Below are 24478 nucleotides of genomic sequence, written 5' to 3'. Positions count from 1 at the left end.
GAGAGTGTGAAATCGAAACAGGCTGAAGCTACTGAAAGTGAGAAGAATGTTTGGAGAGAAACTATGGGTAGATTGGATTCGACTGGTTGTTGGGTTGAATTGTCAGAACACCAAAGATGGATGTTGCCAGATGCGTACGTGCTTGCAGTGGTTACTATGGCACATGGTTTGTCTCACATAAGTGTGAAAGGGATTTGTAAGTTGTTGGCTCCAGTATGGCAGAATGCTGGAATTCCCAAGTGTGCGGAGAATGTGGTCAAGAATTGCATGGTGTGTTTAATGTATAATCCTGGCTAGGGAACCCCAACTCCAGCTGGTCACTTTGCTCCTCCGACGTACCCGTTCGAGGTTTTGCAATTGGATTTCATCCACATGGAAAGGTGCAATAATTTAAAGTATGTCCTTGTAGTTGTTTGCGCCTATTCTAGATGGGTAGAAGCATACCCCCTAAAAGATAATACTGCCTCGTCCACTGCTAAAGTCCTGGTCAAAGAATATTTCCCTAGGTTTGGGTTGCCAAGGATGGTATGGAGTGATAACAGAAGTGAATTTGTGGGGAAGGTGATGAAGAGAGTGTGTGAAGGGTTGGGAATTCACCAGAAATTCCACGCTGCGAATCATCCCCAATCAGCTGGTTTAGTTGAGTGCTATAATGCCACGTTAAAGTTAAAGCTGGCTAAGATTCAAGCGAGCACTGGTCTTCAATGGCCTGATGCTTTACCGTTGGCACTTTTGTCGACTAGAACTACAGTACATTCCCGGATAGGCCTTAGTCCGTATGAGATTGTCTTTGGCTGTCCGGCAAACGTTTGGGGAGTGCCGAGGCCAACAAAGTTTAGTGACATCGAATACCCTATGCTAGTGGACTACTTGTATGACTTGACGACTAAATTGCGTGTCTTACATCAACAGGTTCATGATAAATTGCCGCCAGCTTCTGCGGACCCAGGTCACATCCTCAATCCCGGTGACTGGGTCCTGGTGAAAATTTTTCAGCGGACTAAGAATGATCAGCCCCGCTGGAATGGACCCTACCAAGTCCGGCTATCTACGAGGACTTCAGTAAAGGTTTTCGGGAAGAAAAACTGGATCCACGGCGTACATTGTAAGAGGGCGCCGTTGCCTCTGCCGTACGACCAGTGGGTCCGTGAAGGTATTGCAGATTCAGAGACTGAAAGGGTGCCGAAGTTTGCACCGTTTAGCGACGCTGAGTTGGTGTGGAGAGGCTCCGAGAAAGAAGATGACGATGTCCTTCAAGAAGCTGTGCCTGTGTCTCAAAGATTAGACACTACTGAACCTGAACTGTTGTTTCAGCCTCAAACGAGGCCTGGAAAAGAGCGTTATGATCTACGTCCTAGAAACAATGGACTAATAAAATAAATGAATTCCTTTTTTTGATTTTTTTTGGAACTGAACTCTCTCAGGAATTGAACTCTCTCAGCCACGAAACTTTTTTGTTATATGTTTGTGAACCACCATCCGGGTTCAGCTGTAGGGTCACGGTGTAAAGACTAGAGAGTGCAAGCCGAAGACGCAAGGTCGACGGTTCTGGTTGGTCTAAGGAAGTTCCCTGGGCTGACAGAAGCATTCCTTAACAGAAGAAAACCAACCACCGTGAACAGCATCGGTTAGAGAATGGAGTTTTTTGAGATTGAGAGAGCCGTTGACAAAATGAACTTTAAGAAGAAACTGTGTAAAATTATGCATAGCAAATGTTTTCTGATCACATGTCTTTTGATGTTTTTTAGTATGACGTTAGCTTTGGTGGGTTGGTTTGTATTTTCTCTTCAACTGATTTCTGCACCCATTTTCCAACCTATGACGTTACCTGCTACTACTTCTTTGCATTCTTTTCATACTTTACCTGAACACGAACAGATTAGAAGGTTAGAATTTGTAAATAACTCATTCATACAGTTATTGCATCAACATCAGTTGGTGGTGAACATCACTAATTGCTGGGTGTGTGGTCTTATGCCGCATACTACGGATAGAGGTGTTCCCTATTTGATTTTACCGTTTAGTCAGAATGGGTCTTTGTGGGCTTTTCAGACTATGTTCCTTTATGTCCTTGAGGTTTATCCTCTGCGTTTTGGAAGAGAGAACACGAGTAACCAAGCTTTGGTGAAAGGAGTTTTAAACATGACTAGAGAGATTGACACTTATAGAACTATTCCCAGAGATGAGTTAATGGCATATGTTGGTTGGAATGCAACCGGATATAGTATTAGTTTGGGTGAGAAGCAGAGACGAAAAAGGTCACCTCCGATTTGGATTGTACCCCATAGTGGTCATTTCTGTCTGCAAGGGAAGGGCAAGAATCCGAGAGCTCAGTTAGGGAAGAGTGTTTGTACTCAGAAGTATGTCTTTGCGTCCCAAACTTCCCCACCGTTTTTAGCAGCTAAGAGCACGTATTTTGTCTGCTATGATAGAGCATATACATGGTTGCCCCCTGATTTTTCGGGAACATGTTATGTTGCATATTTGTTGCCTCCTACGTATACTGCTGCTGTAGATTACCACAGAACGAGAGTTGTTAGAGGTGTCTTCAGTGAGGAAGATACTACGGGCCAAGAAGTGAGAGACTTTTTCAAGGGTTTCCTACCGTTTTGGGGACCTATGGCAAACAGTAGAAATTTACGGCAATTGACGAGAGTGGTTGAATCCACCATAAATGAAACTGCTGGTGCCCTTAGTAATCTGACCGCTGAGCTTCAAGCGGATCGCCTTATGACATTATAGAATCGAATGGTTTTAGATGTCATACTTGCAGATCGAGGTGGGGTATGTAAAGCGATCCAATCGAGTTGCTGCGTTTTCATACCAGACAACAGTATACCAGGCCATTTCTAAGTTACATAAGATCTCTGAGTCTATAAATGTGGATAAAGGAGATTGGTCGTTGATTGGATGGTTTTGGGAACTGTTATCGACCTGGGGATGGAAGATTCTGATGATCATTGGGATGGCTTTAGCGATTCTTTCCTGTTCTGTCTTTGTGTGCAGTGCGCTCCTGCTATATGTGGCCTCTGTGCTACTACGTGTGCAAGGAGACCTGTCCCAAGAGAGGTACTAAGTAATAGGATTATGCTCCAGCAACATCTTGATGATCTGATGAATATAGACCTGGACTCAGATTGACGTGAGTTTAGGTTATTGCCTATGTAAGGGCAAAAGGAGGGTCTGTGGTTCCGTGAATTCTGAACCCGTTCCATAAAAGTCATGGTTTCGTTACGAATTTGATATTAGAGAACCGTAACTAGTTAGTGCGGCAAGTATGAGTGTTTTCATCATGTTAGACCGATGGATTCACTACGTATTTAGGGATTTCGTTCTGAACCCTTGGGTTCCATTTTGTGTATGGCAGCCATTTTGTGGTTGCCCTCACATAGGCCGATGACTGTGGCTGAACAAGTTTTTTAAGTACATGTACACCTTAGCTCCAGTTCGTGCTGACTCCTGTTTGACCTGAGTGAACTGACCCTGTTGCCTGAAGCTGACCTTGTTAAACCAGTTCCTGCCCTTTAGCTGATCAAGATTAAGGACCAGAGCACAGGACATCGTAAAGTTTTATTGCACACAAATATGCCTTATCCTACTCTCACCTGTTTCTGCTCCTTTCTTTATGGTCTATTTATGATTGGGTTGTGGCCTTTTTTATTATGGGTTCGTTTGACATGTCTAAAGAAGAATGTTGGGTTTGACCGATGATTGATAATGGGCTGGGCAACTGAAAAGTGGGTTTTACCGTCATGCAATACTTTTTTGTTGTGGAAACATGTGATTGGTTAAACTGTAAACAAGGAATGTTTGCCTGAAGCATAATGTTTGGCATAAAAAGGGATGACTTGCTGTGTAAAATTGAGCAGTCTCCTGAGAACTCATACCGTGATGACTTCTAGGACTTCTGTTACTGGCTGCAGCCAATAAATTTGATCTTTGACGCCACCAAGAAGTTTCCGTGTCTCTGTATTCTAAGACAGGTGGAACCCGAAGGCTTTGGGCGTGCCCCTGGCGCCGCTGGGTATTAAATAACCCGGTTCTTCACGCTCAGTAATAGCAATTTCTTTTTCAAGGACCGAATAAGCACGGGTGATAAACTGATCTAGCGTGCCACTCACACAGCCCCCCCCCGCCCCTCCTGACCTTTCCTGAGCGTGTGGCCATTGACATTTGCAATAAATTTAACCAGCGATGATGGAACAAAGCACTATGTTACATCAAACAATGAAATGACCATGCACTTTATAGAATACCTCGTGGAGTCTAGTTCAGTGACGAGGAGTTAGGGGGGGTGGCCCTGCCCGGCCTCTATCGGCTGCGGACGGCCGTAGACGGTCCCACCCTTGTCCCAGGCTTCTCCCGGGACGCTCCCGCGCAGCGGAAGTGGTCAGATGGGTTTATGCGCCGGTGTTGGCGGCGGTCTCAGTTGAAGCAAGTGGGATTTTTACTCTTAGATCGATCACATATCCCCCACCGAAAAACAAATATATAAAAACACTCGTTGAAATAAACGGAGAAGCCTTCAGATAAAAAGAACCAGTACCAAGATGAAAGTGAAATCATTAAAAACATTCTCCAACACATTTCAATGATATACGATTGGTATAGGTTATTGCTTATAGGTTATTACGCTTCAAAAAATCTAGCTTGAGTAATGGCGCACTAACATACAATGGGATCGAAAGTAGCATCTACACTAAAGTGTTTGAGATGCATCAGGGCCTTCTGGGAGATATGCCATGAAGAACTGGAGGATAAGTCACACCTACAATATCATGGGATGCTTCATCGTCAGCTTGTTTGTCACACCCAGATAGGATAGCACCATCAAGGCGGTCTCGAACTCACAACAAGGGAGTTCAAAATAAATGCTGCTGTAAAAGTGTCTCTATTTAAACCCAAAGGGATCTTCTTTATTTTACAGGTTCCACAAGGTAGGATTTTTTTAAAAAAGGTTATCGGGTGACGAGAGATTATTTATCCTTTATTTATCATTGTGTCAACATGTTTTGTCCCCTAACTGCACCAGACTGGGTCTCAGGCTTCATCAGGGCAAAAATTGATTCCCACTGTCCTTGCTACGTCTATGTACAAGCAGGAAAATAGCCTAGTATTCTGTTTATTTACCCTAATAATTAACGGATCAAGAGCCAATGGTCTCAGCAGCGAGGGACTCTTTCTAGAATCAAGCACCTGAGGACATGTCAGGTCACCATTTATTCATAAATATTAATCCTGGATAAAAAAAATATCAGTTCGAAAAACAGGGAAGTAGTTATGTGTTGCAGACTTCTTTTTTTTTAGGCAAGAGGATTCAGTAAGTCCCACTGAAAATGTTGTACAGTACCTTATGCCTGCTATTTTTGTACCTGCATAATGCTGCTTTCACTTCTGCTTTCCATACAATACATTTAGGGGCATATGTATCAAGCCCTTTTACCATTCGCAAACGGGCCGAATCTCAGAATCAGCCCGTTTGCAAACGGGAAAAGGCCTTTTGGGATGTATCATTACAAAAGGGCATTGCAAAATAGGGAATCGCAAAATTTGCGTTTCCCTATTTTGCGATTGCATTTAAGGAATTGCACATTGTGATTCCTTAAATGCGATGCAGGAAGCACCCAAGTTGTGCGATTTTGGCATAATAAATCGCAAATTACCATCAACTTCAAGTTGGGCATGTATGTGCGCCACATGTGCACACATACATATTTCAGGGGTGCAACAGGGTGTCCTTTTGACACCCTTAAAATTGCATTTGCAATTCCCGAGTACCTAATGGGTACTCCCAAATTTCTTCCCAATCATTCCTATGGGCCTTTAAGCTCATAGGAATGAATGGGAAAGTATTCCTTAACTGCGAATCGCAATTTAAGAACCGTAATTAGGGAATATTAAGGAATCGAAATTAATATTGCGATTCCTACATACATACCGTTTTGCGAGTCCTTTATAGCGATTCGCAAAAAATCGCTATAAAGGACTCACAAACGGGTTTGTCATACATATGCCCCTTACTCATTTGTAGCGTGTCATATTCTGCCGGTATGGTCAAGAGAAAATACTCAGAATGTTTTGGTTCATTTCCCCTCCTCCAAGCACTGAAATGATCCAGCTTATATCCCCCCTAATGTTTAACAACAAATGTGCTTATATTGTGAAGAAAGACACCATCTAGCTAGGTGTGAGATAAATCTATATTTGAGTCCATGAGTTCACCAACCGTCCCAGGGACTTGGAACTCATATGAGACTACAATTCTAGAGTTTTGATAACGCCTAAAGAAAACGGTAGAACCAACAACCTCCACAGGTGAAAACCAAAATACAGTTTTCTTCCCAACAACAGACGCAACAAACTATAAATCATAAAGAACAGGAAGCATGAAAATACCGCTAACAACTTATAAAAAGGAAAATAGAAAATTGTGAACCAATACGGTACATCAAATTAAATAAAATAAATCAATATCCCAGTGCATAGGTGTGATACTCTTAACTAAAAGATTTTATATCTTAATCTTCCCACCACACCAGTCTATTGCCTTGTCTCAGAACGATCTTACATCTTTCTTAGATTTTAAATTAAGGATACTCTGCAATTCAGTTGGTGAAAAGAGGCTTGGAGATGCTGATCACTCAGTAACCAGTTCTCTTTTCTACTCCAGTTAGAGGCTACATGTACAATTGCACAGTAAACCAGCAATGATGACAGTGGAGATAACGATCACATATAAATAAGGCAATTGATCACTCATCCATAGTTAACCTTCATTGGAAGCAGTGGGGGTGACATGCGCAAATCAGCTATATAATACTTCACTCACTCAGACCTGAAGACCCTTATGCTTAATTGCCTAAAAGCTTACTACTGGACCTCAGTGGTCACAGAAGGCTTGGAAAAGTTGGAACTGCAATGAGAGAATACTTTTTGTATAATCAAATGAGAGTGTGAATGGTCAGTTGTCTTGACACACCTTCCCTGGTGGCAGGATGGGTTAAGTACAAACGTGACACTAATATTCCCTCTACCAAACTAAACACACCTGCATGCATATGCTATCACAGTATAATACATGCGACAGTGGGTAATCTAGGTGCAGCGTCGCTCATAAAGCCAGTTGAGAGCGGTAGTGCACAAATGTGTCGTGGTCCCCCACATGTGCATCGCAGATTTCATTTGTCAGGGAGTGGGTCCAGTTTATTTACCTACTCATGTTCACCGCAAGCCGAATCAGGCCTGCCCATTATGCTGGTCGGTTAGTTATGGCCTGAAGGAATTCTCTCCATACCATGTGTCCTATCTCACGCGCCAGTGCGCAATGGCGTCAGGCTTAGATGTTCATGGGAAATGTAGCATCCCATTAGAGCACTTGTGGTTGTCGGCCCTCGCTGGCAGTCCCCAGTATTTCCCATAAGGAAAACATTAAAATAAAAAAAAGGAGGAGGGATTAAAAACTTATTACAGAATGAAATGCAATCAGTGCCAATTGTTACACAGGAAATGAAAACCATTAATTTTCCAGGCCCGAATCTCTTTATAGATGATAATAGTAATTTCATAGTCGAGCTAATCGATTGCCTATGACACTATTCTTGAGTTTACTTATTTATCTTGCTTCAGTTCTTACCTCTTCTAAAAATAGAGCTTTACTGTATTAAAGGGATCACTTAACGTTCACCGTCCCTAGTGGAAGCAACAGGAATAATTGCTCTGATCCAAGTTACCAATAATCCATCTAATCCGTGATCACAGGATTTCCTTGTTCAAACCCAGTGGCATACTTCAGCCTATATATTCAGCTTTGTTCAATTTCAGAAGGGCAGACGCCATGTTATTATTTCCTGGGTTCAATTTCTCCAGTAAAAAACATTGGAAATCAGTATCATTATGGCCCTGGTCCACGAAAAGTTTGGTCATCTTAGTCATCGTTTTCTTGCACTTGAAAGTGCTCCGGTGGTTAGTACATATTCACACCTTTCCAACGGTCATCCCACTGTCAGAACTCCTTTCAGAGGGGTAAGCAAGGGCTACTGGGCCCAACCGTGGTGGCAAAACATACTATGGATCCTGAGCAACTAGGCCAAGAACCCCTTCTACACTGACTCTCAGTGGTAGCTGTGGACAAGAATTCGGGGGCTGGGAGTTTAGATACAGGTTAGTGAACACAACTCAACTCAAAGTGAACTCAGTAATGTCAAAAAATCAATGTCTAGTCAAATACTTGTTTTTATAATAAAAAGAATAAAATAAGTTACTTACCTGTAACTGCAGTTATCAAGTATTGGTATCTTTCATAGATTCATATGCTTGAAACATTTCCCGTCATCAAAGTGGGAGTCACATGGTATCATAGTAAAGCTGTATGAATAACTATCATAGGCTATAATGGCAAAGGGAAATTACTTTAAAAGGACCAAACTTGAACTATACCCAGTCAGGAGCTAGCATCCTCTAGAACACTCCTAAGAGAGACTGAGTCCTTCAGATTTTCCAGAACACGTTGTAATAACATCCTTAGCTATAAAGGGAGCCTCTCCGGGGAGGAGGGTGGGTTGCATGTGAATGGGAGTAAGGCCTCTGACCTCCTGGTCAGGGTAACTGCTCGCCCCTCACACAGCTCCGTCCTTAAGGCACTGCCAACAGAGCCTTCTGGTCTCTAGGTAGGTGTTCGAGGCCCTCCTCCACCCACAGGCTCCTGACTGCGCCTCACCCCGGTGGTCCAGTGGAAGAGCCTGCTCTTCTGCTGGTCTGCTCTGTCTGCCTTTTCTGTCTTTCTCTGTTCTGCTGTTTTATTCTGTCCTTTCTTTCTGTTTTTCAGTTTTTTTGCCCTTTTTCTGTTTGCCCGGTTTCTGCCTTTTTTCCCGCCGCTGCTGGCTCCGCGGCCCCTCCGCCCCAGCGTGTTTAGGCTCCTGCCTCCTAGCTGCGCTCCCTCCCCTCGACCCCAAATTAAGGGCGGCCGCTGCGCAACAGGGCGAGCAAGACCTTTTACTTCCTGGTCAGGGTAACTGCTCTCCTCTTGCGCAGCTCCATCCTTAAGGCATTGCCTCCAGCGCCTTCTGGTCTCCAGGTAGGTGTTCAAGGCACCCCTTCACCCGCAGGATCCTGCCGGTGCCTCATCCCTGGTGGTCCAGTGGAGGAGCCTGCTCTTCTGCTGGTTCGCTCTGTCTGCCTTTTCTAGCTTTCTCTGTTCTGCTGTTTTATTCTGTCCTTTTTTTCAGTTTTTCTGTCTTTTTGCCCATTTTGTGTTTGCCCGGTTTCTCCCTTTTTTCCTGCTGCTGGTGCTCCCGCGGCCCCTCCCCCCCAGCGTGTTCCCGTCTCCCAGCTGCTCTCCCCCTCTGACCCCTACTTAATGCCAGCCGCACGCAGCAGGCGCGCCAAAGGCAAGCCCATCTGCGCCTGTCTGCGACCAGCGCCAGGGACCCTGGTAATGCGACCCCTTCCCACTCCAACTCAGGAACTCTCCACGCATTCAACCCTGGACGAAATAACAACTGCCAGCTCTCAATGCCGAGCAACTCCCAAGGCCAGTTCTCCTGCCGACACTGCCGCTGCACCTGCACCCACATCCGGACACAGCCAGATACCGCCAACCCACCAGACGACAGCACACCCAAACCCCTGAGCTGAATCCTCCTCAGCGTGCACTCTCTGCACAGACACGCAGTAGTAGTTTGGGACCTCCTCAACACCCTCTTGCCCGACATTGCCTTCCTCACAGAGACCTGGACCAACGCCAGCTCCGCTCCCGACATCACAACCGTCATCCCGATGGGTACAAGATCCTGAGGAAAGACCGCCCCAACCGCCCTGGAGGAGGCCTAGCCATTGTCCACAAAAGCTCCCTCCAACTGACAACTTCCATCTTGAATGACGCCTCCCCCCCATGGAACACATCAATTTCCAGATCCAGCCCAACCCCAGAACGACACTGTGCGGAACACTTGCCCACAGACCACCTTGACCTCGCTCCCTGTTCACCAACACTATCACAGACTACATTGCGCCCGACGTCCTCGCCTACACAGACTACGTACTGCTCGGAGACCTGAACTTCCACCTAGAGTACCTCAGCGACCCCAACTCCACGCCCTCCTAGAGAACCTCACCAACATTGGACTGAAGCAATACAATCCACCCCTGCCCACAGCGCGGGACACACTCTCGACCCCATCTTCGCCGCAGGAAACAGCATTCACTTCAGCCACACCAGGGAACCTCTCTGCGTCCACTTCACTTTTTTTAGCCCACCGCACACATGCCTATCCCACGCCTCCCACGCAGAAACTAGAGCAAGATCACCGAAGAGCACTTCATCTCCGCCCTCAGTCGCACTCCTCCCCCTACCATGACAGACGCCAACACTGCAGCCAACGACCTCCACCAATGGATCATTGATTGCGCCAACACGCTCGCCCCCTCCAGAACGCAGACAAACACAACACGAAAGCCACCTGGTTCACCACGGACCTCCGAGAATCCAAGTGCTCGTGCCGATGACTGGAGAAAGCTTGGAGAAACAGCAACACCCCAGATGCACGCACCGCATACAGGCCTGTCACCACGGCACACCACCAACTCATCAGATCCATGAAGAGAAACTTAATTCAGGACAGAATCCTCTCCAAATCCCACAGCTCCAAGGAAGTCATAAGAATTCGCCAGACCCCACAGCGAAACCGCCGACATCCCTCCCTCCCAGGACCTCTGCAACAAAGTCAGCTCCTTCTTCCACCACAAGATCAGAACACTCTATGACAACTTCAACGACTAAGACCAAGGCACTGACCCAACACCATCCACCAGCTTCGCCATCCAGCAGGTCCTCCTCCCCTGGACCCCTGTAAGCACAGAAGACACCGCAAAGACTATGAAGAGCATCTACTCAGGAGCACCCGTTGACCCCTGCCTGCTATACATCTTACACAGGGCCGCCTCCGTCATCGCACCAGAACTAGGACGGACAATAAACTGCACCCTCGAAACAGGCGCATTCCCCGACGACTGGAAATGCACCAAAGTCAAACCCCTCCTCAAGAAGCCCTCCGCAGACTCTACGGACCTCAAGAACTACAGGCCCATCTCTCTCCTCCCATTTGCCGACAAACTGACAGAGAAAATCATCATTACCCAGCTAATGCAGTTCATAGAAGCAAACAACATCCTTGACTCATCTCAATCCGGATTCCGTAGCAAGCACAGCACTGAGACCGCCCTCCGAGCTGCACTCTCCTCGATCACGGCCACACGGCAGCCCTCACTCTACCATGATCTCTCAGCAGGCTTCGAAACTGTCTCCCACCGCACAATAGTTACCAGACCCCACACGCTGGCATACAGGGAACTGCTTTAGACTGGATCCACTCGTTCTTCTCTGGCAGAACACAGAGAATAAGACTCCCGCCCTTCCTCTCCGAACCCACAGGAATCAGATGCAGAGTACCCCAAGGATCCTAACCCAGCCTCACGCTCTTCAACATCTACATGGCTCCCTTGGCAAGCATTGTCAGAAAACACGGACTCAGCATAGTATTCTACGCCAACGACACCCAGCTCATTCTCTCCCTCACCAAGGAACCAGACATCACCAGGCACAGCTTCCAAGAAGGAATGAAGGACGTCACATCCTGGATGAGCAGCAGCTGCCTGAAGCTCATCTCGGAGAAAACGGAAGTCCTCGTCCTCTGATCCACCCTGCCACGTGGGACGACACCTGGCGGCTCCCCACCCTCAGAAACCCTCCCACCTCCCAGGACCACGTCCGCAACCTCAGCACCATACTCGACTCCTCACTCACCATGAACCGACAGATCAACGCATGTCCTCCGCATGCTTCAACACTCTCCACATACTCTGGAAGACCTTCAAATGTATCCCCCCCAACTCCAGGAAGACCGTCACTCAAGGACTCATCACCAGCAGGCTGGACCAGGGAAACGCTTTCTACGCCAGAATAAACAAATCTCTCCTTCGCAAACTCCAGACCGTCCAAAATGCTGCAGCTAGACTTGTCCTCAGCATCCCACGACACAACCACATCACCCAACACCTCTGCGACCTCCATTGGCTCCCCATCAAAAAGTGAGTTACCTTCAAGCTGCTCACACACGCCTCCAAAGCCCTCCACAACATCGGACCCAAATACCTCAACGAAAGAATCTCCTTCCACATCCCCCAGAGAAGCCTCCACTCCGCGGACCTAGCCCTTGCTGAGATCGCCCGCATCCACAGAGGCAGAACGGATGGCAGATCCTTTTCCTACATCGCGGCCAAGACCTGGAATGAACTTCCCGTCAGCATCAGATGTAGCCCTACACTGCAAGCCTTCAGGAAAGACCTCAAGACCTGGCTCTTCGGATGACCTTGGAGCTGCCCGAACCCCCGCGCCTTGAAACCCTCACGGTTGAGTAGTGCGCTCTATAAATCACTGATTGACTGATTAATTGAATATATGAATGATACCAATACTGGATAACTGCAGTTACAGGTAAGTAACTTTTGCTGCGTGAATCTTTCTGGATTCACTATGCTGTGTATTTTTCTGGTTGGGTCCGGAATCGTAGTATTTTTTCATTTTTTTTTTCCGTAGCCCAGGTGGGCGTCGACGTCCCACCATTTGGTGTCCTCCCGCGACGTCGGCGCGCTTCCCCGGAAGCTCCCACCTTTGGGCGCCATCTTCAGATTCTTTTTTCCACCGTTGAGTCTGGATCGTCACTGAGAGGTTGCAGAGTTTTTGGAGAAAAGGGAGAAGATAAAGCAAAAAAACACCGAAAAATTTGGAGAATACATCTCACAATCAAGATCACAGAGCCGGGACAACGAAGAAGGAGAGGAAGATCGAAAACTTCGACGTCCAACTGCGAATGCGCATATAGGGGGCCCCCTGAGAGCAGGAATGGACAAAACACCTTTTAAATTTTGCCATAATTGCCACCACAAGTACGCGCAGAAGGACCAGCACCCGGTTTTCAACCTCTGTCTGCCAATCGACCACGAAAGCAAGGATTGCAATGCCTGCTTGGCATTTACCCCGAAGACCCTCAGAGTAAGGGAAAGACAGAGGAGAACCAACTACAACATGCAAGGCCAGGGTCAACCTCCGTCGCTCCGGGACTTGGGACTCTCCAGTGGAGAAGAGGGCAACATTGCAGAGGGACCAGAGGACTACACGGTCGTAGAGACCGATATGAAGTCGACAAAGGAGGTAAGAGAGACGTCGACCCCTAAAACCCCGACAGACTCTCAAAAATCAGAGTCTAATTCCTCGAAAGGAACTCTGGCGCCGAAACTATTGACGGCCGCAGCTGCATCCAAGGACAAACAGCCCAGCGAATCCTTCGAAAAGGACTCCCAGTCGGCAAAAACCCAAGAGAAACCTAGGTCGTCGAAGCACGTCCCAGAAAAGGCACGCTCGATGCCGAAGGAAAAAGACCCGAAGGTAACTTTGTCGTCGACACCGAAGAGACCTGCCGAAACCCTCGACGCCGAACAGCCCGCCGAAATGGAGAGGAAGAAGAGAAGGCTCGAGGCCGAAATGGACAGTATCCTCCAAAGAAAGAAGGATTTCGACAAACGGATGAAAAGATACACCATCCCTTCGAAGCATACGACGATTGTCGAAGTCGAGGACGAAGAGGAGTTTGACGTCGAAGAACCGCCGAAAACTCCAGAGCCCGCAGATCAGCAGGAGGAAGAGGGCTTATATTATTATGAGAGAGAAGGCGAGAAAGACCAACAAACAAGCTTGGGGTCTGCATCCTCGGTGGCGCAGGACCTGGATTGGCAGGAACTCGATGCCGAAAGAGGCCGTAGAAACATATTCTTCGAGGCCTTCGCCGCAAGACGACATTGGCATCTACAATATTGTCATCAAGAATGCGGCTGCAGCATATGGGGTGAAATTAGAGAAAGAAAAACCAAAAGCCTGCTTCCTCTTAGAGACCCTCCTCCCCACTCAAACTAGGAGCCAATTCCGGCCCATGCTCCCAAGTGTCCTGGACCAGGGCAGGGAAGCATTCAAGGAGCCATCAACCTGCAGATCTGTCACACTTAGGACAGAGAAAAAATATAAACATTCCTCTAAGGACCCCCCATACATCCAGGGATCCGTCACGGCTGACTCCATCATTGCCGCAACAGCCAGAAAGAGGGCCAACATCCTCACGAACTCAGGGCCACCCCCAGACAAAGAAAGTAAGAGGATAGATCTAACAGGAAGGAAAATAGAGAGGAATGCAGCAATTCACTTGCGTATTGTTAACTCTAATGCCCTACTCAACAGGCATACATACCAGCATTGGGAGGAGGTCGGACACCTACTCAAACACCTCCCCGAACAATACCAGAAGAGAGCAGCACACCTGGTGGAGGAAGGCAAGAACATGGCAAACTCCTGCCTCAAGTCAGCCCTGGATGCGGCAGACACATCCAGCAGACTCATGATGATTGGGATAACAGAAAGGAGACATGCCTGGCTGAGAATTTCAGGTTCTAAGCCTGAAGTCCAGAATAATATTCTAAACACACCCTTCAATGGGGAAACGCTGTTCGGAGCGCCAGTAGATGAAAAACTGACGCAGTTTGAACAAGGCTGTTTCTGTTGGAATAAAGCACCAGTCATTCTTGAAGTCTGGTCCGGTGTACTTCTTTCTCTTCGGGTTTGGAAGTTTGTTTTTGTATATATATATATATATATATATATATATATATATATATATATATATATATATATATATATACACACACACATATATATATATACATACACACACATATATATATATATATATATATATATATATATATATACACACACACATATATATATATACATACACACACATATATATATATACATATAATATATATTATATATATTTTGAACAAATACCTGATTTTAAAAATATGTTTGATCTGATGTACAATCTTAGTGAAGATGAGATGACCAAAAGTGAAATATTACAAGAGCTCACATTAGAAACTGATCAACACAAGTTCAGTAAGTTCAACGGAAATCCAAATACTGTCCCAAATTCTCTCCAGGCAACAAGTTTGACATATTCTCAGTTGCGATAACAAGAGAATTGGAAAAGATAACCAAAATTAGACAACCTAGGAATGAGAATCTAACTTGTGGTGAGCAAGTGGCCCTGAAGGAATTAAGAACAATGACCAAATTACAATAAAGCCCGCAGACGAGGGAGGCAATATAGTCCTTCAAAAAAGAAATGACTATATGCGGGAGGGTAATAGACAATTGAATGACCAAGAAAAATATGTCAAATTACCAACTAATCCCATCAATTGAATGATAACAGAATTGGAAAATTAGCTAAATGAATGGGATAGACTGAAACTAATAAATAAGGATGAACATCTATTCTTATTAAAAGAACAACCTGTGATGCCGACAATATAATTCCTGCCACAAATCCACAAGACGCTGGCTAATCCTCCAGGGAGACCAATTGTTTCATTGTACGAATCCATCATTGAGAACATGTCAACATATATGGGTTCATATTTGGCACCTATTGACCAAAGTCTAAGCTCCTATATCAAAGATATCAAAGATACCGGAGATTTCCTATGCATTCTATCAGAGACGGATTGGAATGAGAACTACAAGATGGCAACCATTGATGTAATTTCCCTTTATGCGTCAATCGAACATAAAGTAGGATTGCAGGCCTGCACTTATTTTGTGAAACAAAGGAATATAAGTGAATTAGACCACTCGAAAATGCTGTTAAAAATGATCGAAATGTGCCTGACGAATAATGTTTTTATATTCAATCATGAACTCTTTCACCAAAATGTGGGACCACCATAGGCAGTTAATTTTCACCAAACTATGCCAATATCACAATGGGTTGGTGGGAGAAGGAGATGGCATGGGGCCCAGAGAACTTGACAAAATCATGTTATGGGTCAGACATATCGACAACCTTTTTATTCTATGGAATGGGAGCAAAAATTACTTCATGGAATACTTTAACAAACTGAACCAGAACAACATTGGATCATCATTCTCATGTGCTATCAGTCAATCAAATATAGATTTCCTGGATACACACATTTACGTAGAAGCAGGAACAATTCAATGTACGCTGTTTAGGAAAAAGACGGCGACAAACAGTGCACTCCATGGAGAAAGCTTTCACCCAAAGTCCTTATTAAAAAGCATTCCCTATGGGGAATTAATAAAGATGCGTCTGAACTGTTCTAAGGATGAAGATGCAGAATATCAGTTCAGAGAAACAATATCAAGGAAGAGAGAGAGGATATAAAGAAAAGGAACTCACCACCTGCCTGGAAAAAGTAAGAACAAAAATTTGTGCTGAAACATTAATTTCTAAAAAGAAAATTAATGAAATTGAGAAGGAAAACCAGGAGGCACCAAGGTTGATTTTGACGTACAGTAAAGAAAGTAAAAAGATCATAAAATGCAGTACAGAAGCACTGGCATTTGATCAACAAGGATCCAGACATAGGAAACATGTTGAGCGCTCGACCATCAGTGACGTATAAGAAAACCCAATCACTAAAAGATAAGCCTGCAAAATTGGGGAAAACAAAAAACAAATAGTTGACAGAGATTGAAACATAATATCCATTAAATATAATATCACATGCAAGACGACATATGTGGTATATGTGATTCAATGCAATTGCGGTCCGCAATATATTGGGAGTACGCAGTGCATGCTGAAAAAGACGATACTAGAGCACATACGTGTTGTCAAGAACAAAGATGCCAATTATGCTACAGCGAGACACTTGAATCAATACCAAAATGCCGATTGGAGATCAATGAGTTATTTTGGCCTAGACATGATTTCACCGGAAGAACGTGGGGTGACAGAACGAAAAAATGAAGACAGATGGAATCACAATACATAATGAGACTCAAAACTACCGACAGGCCTTAATATGGATGAGGAACTTTTTGAGCATTTATGAATAATCAGTGGGGGACCTACTTACATTACAGCAGAAAAAATCGGATTAAAAAGTTATTTGGGAAACTATTCCATTGGGTATTTAGAGCCATTGGTATTAAACCAAAGCAAGGTTCAGCTATTTCAAGCTGATATTGTACTTGACATAAAAATGCTGCAGAGTATATTTAATGCTTTTTCTGCACAGGCTCTTGATGGTACTATACCTAGGATATATTAGGAAATATACCCATATTTTTAATTGAAATGTGAAAATCCGCAAATTGGTGGTATAGTGTCCCCACTATCGATTACTCAATGGATGAATGAACTACTAAGATATAATGAGATATCTCCTGTGCACCAAAAAACACCAGAAATGCAAAATGCCATGCTTTGAATAGTGTAACATGTAATGTGTTTTTTATCAACTACAACTCCCATCATGCATCATAATGGGCAGAGGATGCAGAGAGTATAAGTTTAAAAATGAAAAAAAGACCAACTCACCTTGAAAAAGACACTGTGAGATCGATACGCGTTGGTGGACTAGTGCTGTTCTGAATTAAATTAAGAATACAGGAATCAGGTACTTAGGAAAATGCCCTGGGCTTTAGGGTGAAGCCCTTCGTGTGCACCTGCAGAGAGCGTGCCTGTTATTAACCTGCATTGTTTGGAAATATATATATATATATATATATATATATATATATATATATATATATATATATATATATATATTATAGCTCCAGAGCTAGTCTCTTTTTCTTAAAGGATACCAGCACTCACGGGGTCGAGTTTCAGCAATTTCAATTTATTTCTCTAGCGCAGCAAAACAAACACGTTTCGGAATGAATCCTTCGTCAGTATGTACATTTTGCACTGAGAAGCGCCATTCTTTTAAACATCATACATTTGGGCATTGAAACAAAAGAGGGATGGTGATCATCACATCGCAAACGCCATTTTGTAATGTTTTTCTTCTTTTTGTCAAGGCTGTTATGCAAAAACATGACCATTTTAATTTCATAAATCATGATTAAATACCAGTTGATTACACAGTTAGATATTGAAAAATTGATGACTTGTCGCAACAATTTTTTGGTCCCATTACTTCAAAAAATCTTGCAGTGGAGATACATCGATATATATTGATCGATTTCGAGAACAATAGGGGTATGACACAGGGGGGTGAACACATCAGCAGGCACTAACACACGACATGGGCATCAGCGACACAACATGTCCCTCCTGATTACCACATCTATAACTATAGAGCACCCTTTCCCTTCAGCGGCGCTGTGCAAGATGGCAGTCCAAATTTCCAAGAAGAGGACGTTTGTTGCTGATGGCATCTTCAAAGCAGAGTTGAATGAGTTCTTGACTCGTGAGCTGGCTGAAGATGGCCACGCTGGGGTGGAAGTCAGAGTTACACCAACAAGAACTGAAATAATCATCCTTGCCACCAGGACCCAGAATGTTCTTGGTGAGAAGGGTCGTCGAATCCGTGAACTGACTGCTGTTTTTCAGAAGAGGTTTGGCTTTCCTGAGGGTAGTGTGGAGCTCTATGCTGAGAAAGTGGCTACAAGAGGTCTGTGTGCCATCGCCCAGGCAGAGTCTCTGCGTTACAAACTTCTGGGAGGCTTAGCGGTGCGTAGAGCTTGCTATGGCGTCCTGCCTTTCATCATGGAGAGTGGCTCCAAGGGCTGCGAGGTGGTGGTCTCTGGTAAACTTCGAGGCCAGAGAGCCAAGTCCATGAAGTTTGTGGATGGCTTAATGATCCACAGTGGAGATCCTGTGAACTATTATGTTGATACTGCAGTCCGCCACGTGCTGCTCAGGCAAGGTGTGCTTGGGATCAAAGTGAAAATTATGCTGCCATGGGACCCAAGTGGCAAGATTGGGCCCAAGAAGCCACTGCCTGACCATGTCAGCATTGTGGAGCCCAAGGATGAGATCCTCCCAACAACTCCCATGTCTGAGCAGAAAGGAGGAAAACCAGAACAGCCACCACAACAGCCGCAGCAACCACCAGCCATGCCTCAGCGGGTTCCTACAGCCTAATGGGTCACGGTGCACCTGAGAAATGTCTGGATACAGAGCTGTAAAAAAATAAATATGAAAGACCAAAAAAAAAAAAAAAAAATCTATAACTATAGAGCAAGGAATAACCCACTAATAAGGGTTTGATATTACTGTCACAGTCTTCTAGACCTCTCTACCTCCGGATATAGGATCTGGGAGTAGTTATGGCTCTGTAACCACCCACTAACAAGGGTCATGCAGACACACGAGCCATTCTTTCAGGAGGGTTGGTCGAACATATTTTACAACAGAATATGCACATGCCTATGACCACTTCTGAACCACATGTCACGTCATGGACTTTTTATTTTAGTAAATCCCCTGCGCACACACAATACGCGACCTTACCGGGAAAAGCACTATCATAACCACAATCCTGTGTGCGCTTTAATCAGTAGCGCAACGCGAATCTGGATACAGCCATAACTGCTGGAATTACGATCTCTAGCAAAGTTAATCCAACATACAGGTAGAGGGCACACTGAGTTCACATACTTGAGATACTACTTGCTTAATACATAGCATAACGTGATGACTCTTGATATTACAAGATGGCGCTCACAGTCCAGGCAGGATTTGTATTTGTCTGAAGTCCCTCTGCTATGTCCATGATTAAGTGTATGTAATGGCATTTCTGTGTACACAAACGCTGTGTGAACAAGCCACTTCGGTGACGAAACGCGTCACGACGGGTTTATGATTTGAATAAACCCCCAACTGTATTGCACAAGACCTGCAATTTACTGCGTCAGACTGACTCTGAGAGCGCGAGTGGAACTTCGGTTTTGCTTGATAGATATATATATATATATATATTTCTCTTGATATTTTTTTGTTCCCTCTCATTAGTTCCTGTTCCGTACGGATTACTGTATATAATTATAATGAAATGAACTCTTATGAGTAACTTGATTTTAACTTGTATTTTAGGAATTATCTGTCTTTAACTCTAGCACTTTATTGAGAAAATTGCACAATCACTATTTTGCACTTTATACATTTTTGGCAGACATTGTGACCAGCCCACTATGGCTCTATTTAGAATTTTGTGACATATTGTCTTATGAATTTGGATCAACGCTGCTGCTTTGAATTTGCACGGATCGACTTTATTCATCATACAAACCAAATATATTTGATTATGAGCCATCGCTCTTGTACATAGATTAAACTATTTATCGTGTATATATATTGTCAATATATTGTTCTATTTTGGTTTGTGATATGGAAAATTGCTTTTATATTTGCCAAAGCGTATATTTCCAACTACATTACTTTTAAAACACCACTATTTGATGTTTTGCTAAGATATGTTTCTATGACTTCTGTCGATTGCATGATTGCAGCGTTTTACAACTCAGTATTTTTTCCATTTTCATGTCACGTAACTATGCACTGTCACTTTAAAAGTTCTGCTTACTGCTATGCAGTTTGTCATGTGATCAAGCCTTCTCGAAGGCGAAACGCGTCATGGCGGCAGCGCTGGCTTTATCTGATTAAATCACTCTGCACCAGCACCTTTGGGTCGACTCTTTGTTGCTTTCTATCGGCATGGTATCCTGTGTGGTGTCCTGCAAGCGGCAAGTTTCTTCATATATATATATATATATCTATATATACATATATATATTTAAGCCCATCTGAGGGCGTGTCATCGGTTAAAAGAAGGTGTGTCTCAAGCAGCGTACGAAGATTGAACCTTTGAGAAAGAAGCACTTGGCTTCGAAACGCATCAGGTTGCATCGATTATCTGCCCAGAGGAAGCGCTTTTACCATGGTGGTCTGTGCTCGAGTGAGTCTCTGCCCTAGGGGCACCTTGAGCTTAAATATATATATATATATATATATATATATATATATATATATATATATATATGCGGGGCAGGCTCCTTCCGAAAAAAGAGAGAAAACAGAGACCCAAGGGACCAAGGCTTTATTCAGGAAATTGGCGGATGCATTTCTGGCTGATGTCATGCCTTCGTCAGCGCCCAAAGCCTCCACAGGAGTATCACTCTGTATGCGAGTCCCGCCTCTCTTTAGAACTCAGTGTCACGAGTCTGCACCTCCCCCAGGAAACCAGAAACAGCACACCTGTGTAGAGTCCCTTGCACCTGGGAAAACTACAGGTCCCAGAGTCCCTTGTGAGTGGACCATGGGGGTTAGTGCTGGGGGGATCAAATGAAAATTCTGTGCAGAAAGCGGGACCAGAGCAAAGTGAGTCCATAAAAAACAAAGCAAAATGTCATGCTCCGTATTTTTCGGCTGCTTTGTCCACAACCAAGCCTCCTCAGCTCCCCTTCGTACGCCTCAGCCCCAGGTTGCAGGTATCCATTGGGCAGGGGCGGCGAAGACAGTGCCTGCAGCCCACAACGAGGTTGGATTAACCTCGCCACTGCCGGTTTTCCTCCTGTGCTCCGGGGCGGGATTAGGACTAACCAAATAACTCTGGTGAAGCAAAATGTGAACTGCAGACAGTCCTAGCCTGTGAAGTCCGATCCCAAGGATATCCCCACAACTCCAACTCTTCCATCTACATGAAAAAACAACGAAGCATGGACCTCAAGTAAGAGCAGATTTTAAAATGTATTCTGTTCACATCAGCACTAGCAGCATTACGCGTTTCAGCACTCAAGTGCCTTGATCACATGATACGCCATAATGGTACAAAGTTTTAATACACCCATTTTTACATTTTTTGAAAGTTTTTGTCTTTTTTCTCTGCTCATTCTTAAAGTGACCAGTGCCCAAAGTGCAAAGTTTAGCATGAACATAAACAACATACTATTCAAAGTTGATTTCAAATAGTTACCATAATTTGCCCATTCAGGTTTAAATACCTGTAAAAGTATGTAACATGACCGGTAAGTTGTTGTATTTGGTTCTTTTTGCATCCAGGTTTAAATACCCAGTCATTCTTATTTGAACCACTTTGCAGTAGATTACATAAAGTGCTAGTGCAATCTACAGTACTTAAGCAAATCAATCCTTCATATGCTAAAATATGGCTTTGCTCTACCAACATTTTTATCTAAAACCCGTGAAGATACATATTAATTACATTTTATGAAACTTGTGTATAAAAAGATTTCCTGAGATCCCTTCTAAAAACCGTGTAAAAATGTGTAAAATAAGTTTTTTATATACATAACAAGTGGGATTTTTTAGCAGCATAACATGTTGACTAGTAACCTTCAAATTTTACATTAATTTTAATGTCTTTTGACTTAGCTAAATTAGCCCATTAGATCTCCTTCATTCTTATGACTAAACTAATTTTTGAGATTGGGTAATCAGCTTGGTTTTCTTTTGGACCCTTTGATTTAAAGGTAGGTGTATAGCTCCTCAGTAATGTTCAGGCCTCCTGGGTGTTTGCTATCGAGGTCTGAAATATAGCTGGTTTCCAACCTTCGGAGTGCCCTTTCCCTATCCCCTTCTCGTTTATATGGTGGGATAGGATCAATTAAAAAATATTTGAGTTCTTTAGGGTATGCATTGTGCGTTTCCCCATAGTGTCTCGCTACAGGGTAGGTTGTGTCTTTGTTTTTAATAGCTCTGATATGCTGTAGTATTCTTTTGTGCCCCTGTAGTATTGTACTCCCTACATATCTAAGGGTACAGGAACACTTCAAGACATATACTACGAAATCAGATTTGCTGGTTAGAGCTTTCCCTATTGGTCTTTCTATATCACTGAGAGGAGTATCATATGATGTTTTGTTAACCCCAAATTGGCACGCTTTGCACGTCCTACAGCGATAAAAGCCCTTGCTCTGTGACAGCCAAGTGTTTTTGGTTTTCGTAAAGGGGTCATTTTTAACCAGGACGTCCTTCATTGATCTAGCCCTGGTATATGTCATAGAGGCGTTTTTTTGTCAAGTGTGGTAAATAATCGGATCATCTAGGATCAATGGCCAGTTTTTTCTAATGTGTTTATCCTGTTTGCTGTATATATATAAATATATATATATATATATATATATATATATATATATATATATATATATATATATATATGGAATATGCTACGTACCAGTATGCATCTGTTCTTGGCATGTAGGGCTGCTGACATTCATATCTTGTGCATAGATCGCCGCCTAGTGTTGGGTCCAGATGATTGCACTTTGTTGTCCTGGAAGAGTCTTCGAAGTAGCACGAGATAGGCGGTCCTCCCCTGGACTACAGTGCGCATGGGCATCTTCTCCATCCTCAGATTGTTTTTCGCCATTGTGGCAAAGATGGAGTATAGTAAGTAAGAGATGGCCATGCAAAAGAGAATCCTGCAGCTGCAACAGGCACCGGGGAGGAGGGTAGGCGATATGAATGTCAGCAGCCCTACATGCCAAGAACAGATGCATACTGGTAAGTAGCATATTCCGTTCGAGGCATGTGGGCTGCTGAATTCATATCTTGTGCATAGACTGTATAGCAGTATCTCCTCTAGCGGTGGTCACCTGTACCAGCTGCAGCAGTCTGAAAAAGAGTTTTAAGGACAGCCTGGCCTACCGCAGCATGCTGCTTTGATTGCACGTCTACACAATAGTGTTTAGTGAAAGTGTGTATGGTAGACCATGTAGCTGCCCTACATATGTCTTCAAGGGGAATATTCCCTAGGAAAGCCATGGATGCCCCCATTTTACGCGTAGAGTGTGCTTTTGGGGGAACTGTTAGCGTGCGTTTAGCTTTTTGATAACATATTTGGATGCATTTAACTATCCATCTGGCTATTCCTGATTTTGAGATGGGATTACCTTTATGTTGTGGTGAAAAAGCAACAAACAGTTGCTTTGTTTTCCGAAATGATTTAGTCCTGTGCACATAATATAGCAGAGCTCTCCTTACATCTAATGTGTGTAGGGCTCTTTCAGCCACTGACTGTGGGTTTTGAAAGAAAACTGGCAATTCTATGGATTGGTTGATATGGAAAGTGGATATGACTTTTGGCATGAACTTAGGGTTAGTTCGAAGTACTACCTTATTAGCATGTATTTGCATAAAAGGTTCTTGGATGGTTAGTGCCTGTAGCTCACTTACTTGCCTGAGGGAGGTAATGGCAATTAGAAATGCCACCTTCCATGTTAGAAATTGTAATTCACATGAGTGGAGTGATTCGAAAGGAGGTCCCATAAGTCTGGTAAGTACTATATTTAGGTTCCAGACTGGTGAAGGTGGGTGCTTTGGAGGGATTATCCTTTTAAGACCTTCCATAAAAGCTATAACAGCAAGATGTAGTCTTATAGAAGAGTATGCTAGATTGCATCTTTGAGGTGCAAGAGGTAACAGATAATGTTTTGGATGGAAGCATCTAATGGATTCATTTGGTTATTGTTGCAGTAAATTACAAATCGTTTCCATTTAGCTGCATAGCATGCTCTAGTAGTTGGCCGTCTTGCCTCCTTGATAATGTTCATGCAATCAGGAGGTAAGTTAAGGTATCCGAACTCTAAGAACTC

General features: G+C 44.0%; 1 protein-coding gene, 1 long non-coding RNA gene and 1 pseudogene across 2 annotated transcripts in view; 2 read left to right on the top strand and 1 right to left on the bottom strand.

Annotated features, from left to right (window-relative positions):
- LOC144752172 (uncharacterized) overlaps positions 1–24478 on the bottom strand; it is a 993171-nt gene that overhangs the window by 683713 nt on the left and 284980 nt on the right. The gene's annotated exons all lie outside the window — the stretch shown is intronic.
- Positions 1–24478, top strand: part of LOC144752170 (homeobox protein CDX-4-like) — a 396907-nt gene that overhangs the window by 217582 nt on the left and 154847 nt on the right. The gene's annotated exons all lie outside the window — the stretch shown is intronic.
- Positions 18237–19089, top strand: LOC144752169 (small ribosomal subunit protein uS3 pseudogene; annotated as a pseudogene).

The sequence above is a fragment of the Lissotriton helveticus genome, chromosome 4_2 (genome assembly GCF_964261635.1).
Source record: "Lissotriton helveticus chromosome 4_2, aLisHel1.1, whole genome shotgun sequence".
Taxonomy (NCBI): Eukaryota; Metazoa; Chordata; class Amphibia; order Caudata; family Salamandridae; genus Lissotriton; species Lissotriton helveticus.
Note: the sequence above shows the minus strand (reverse complement) of the source record. Positions and strands in the feature narration are given on the sequence as shown.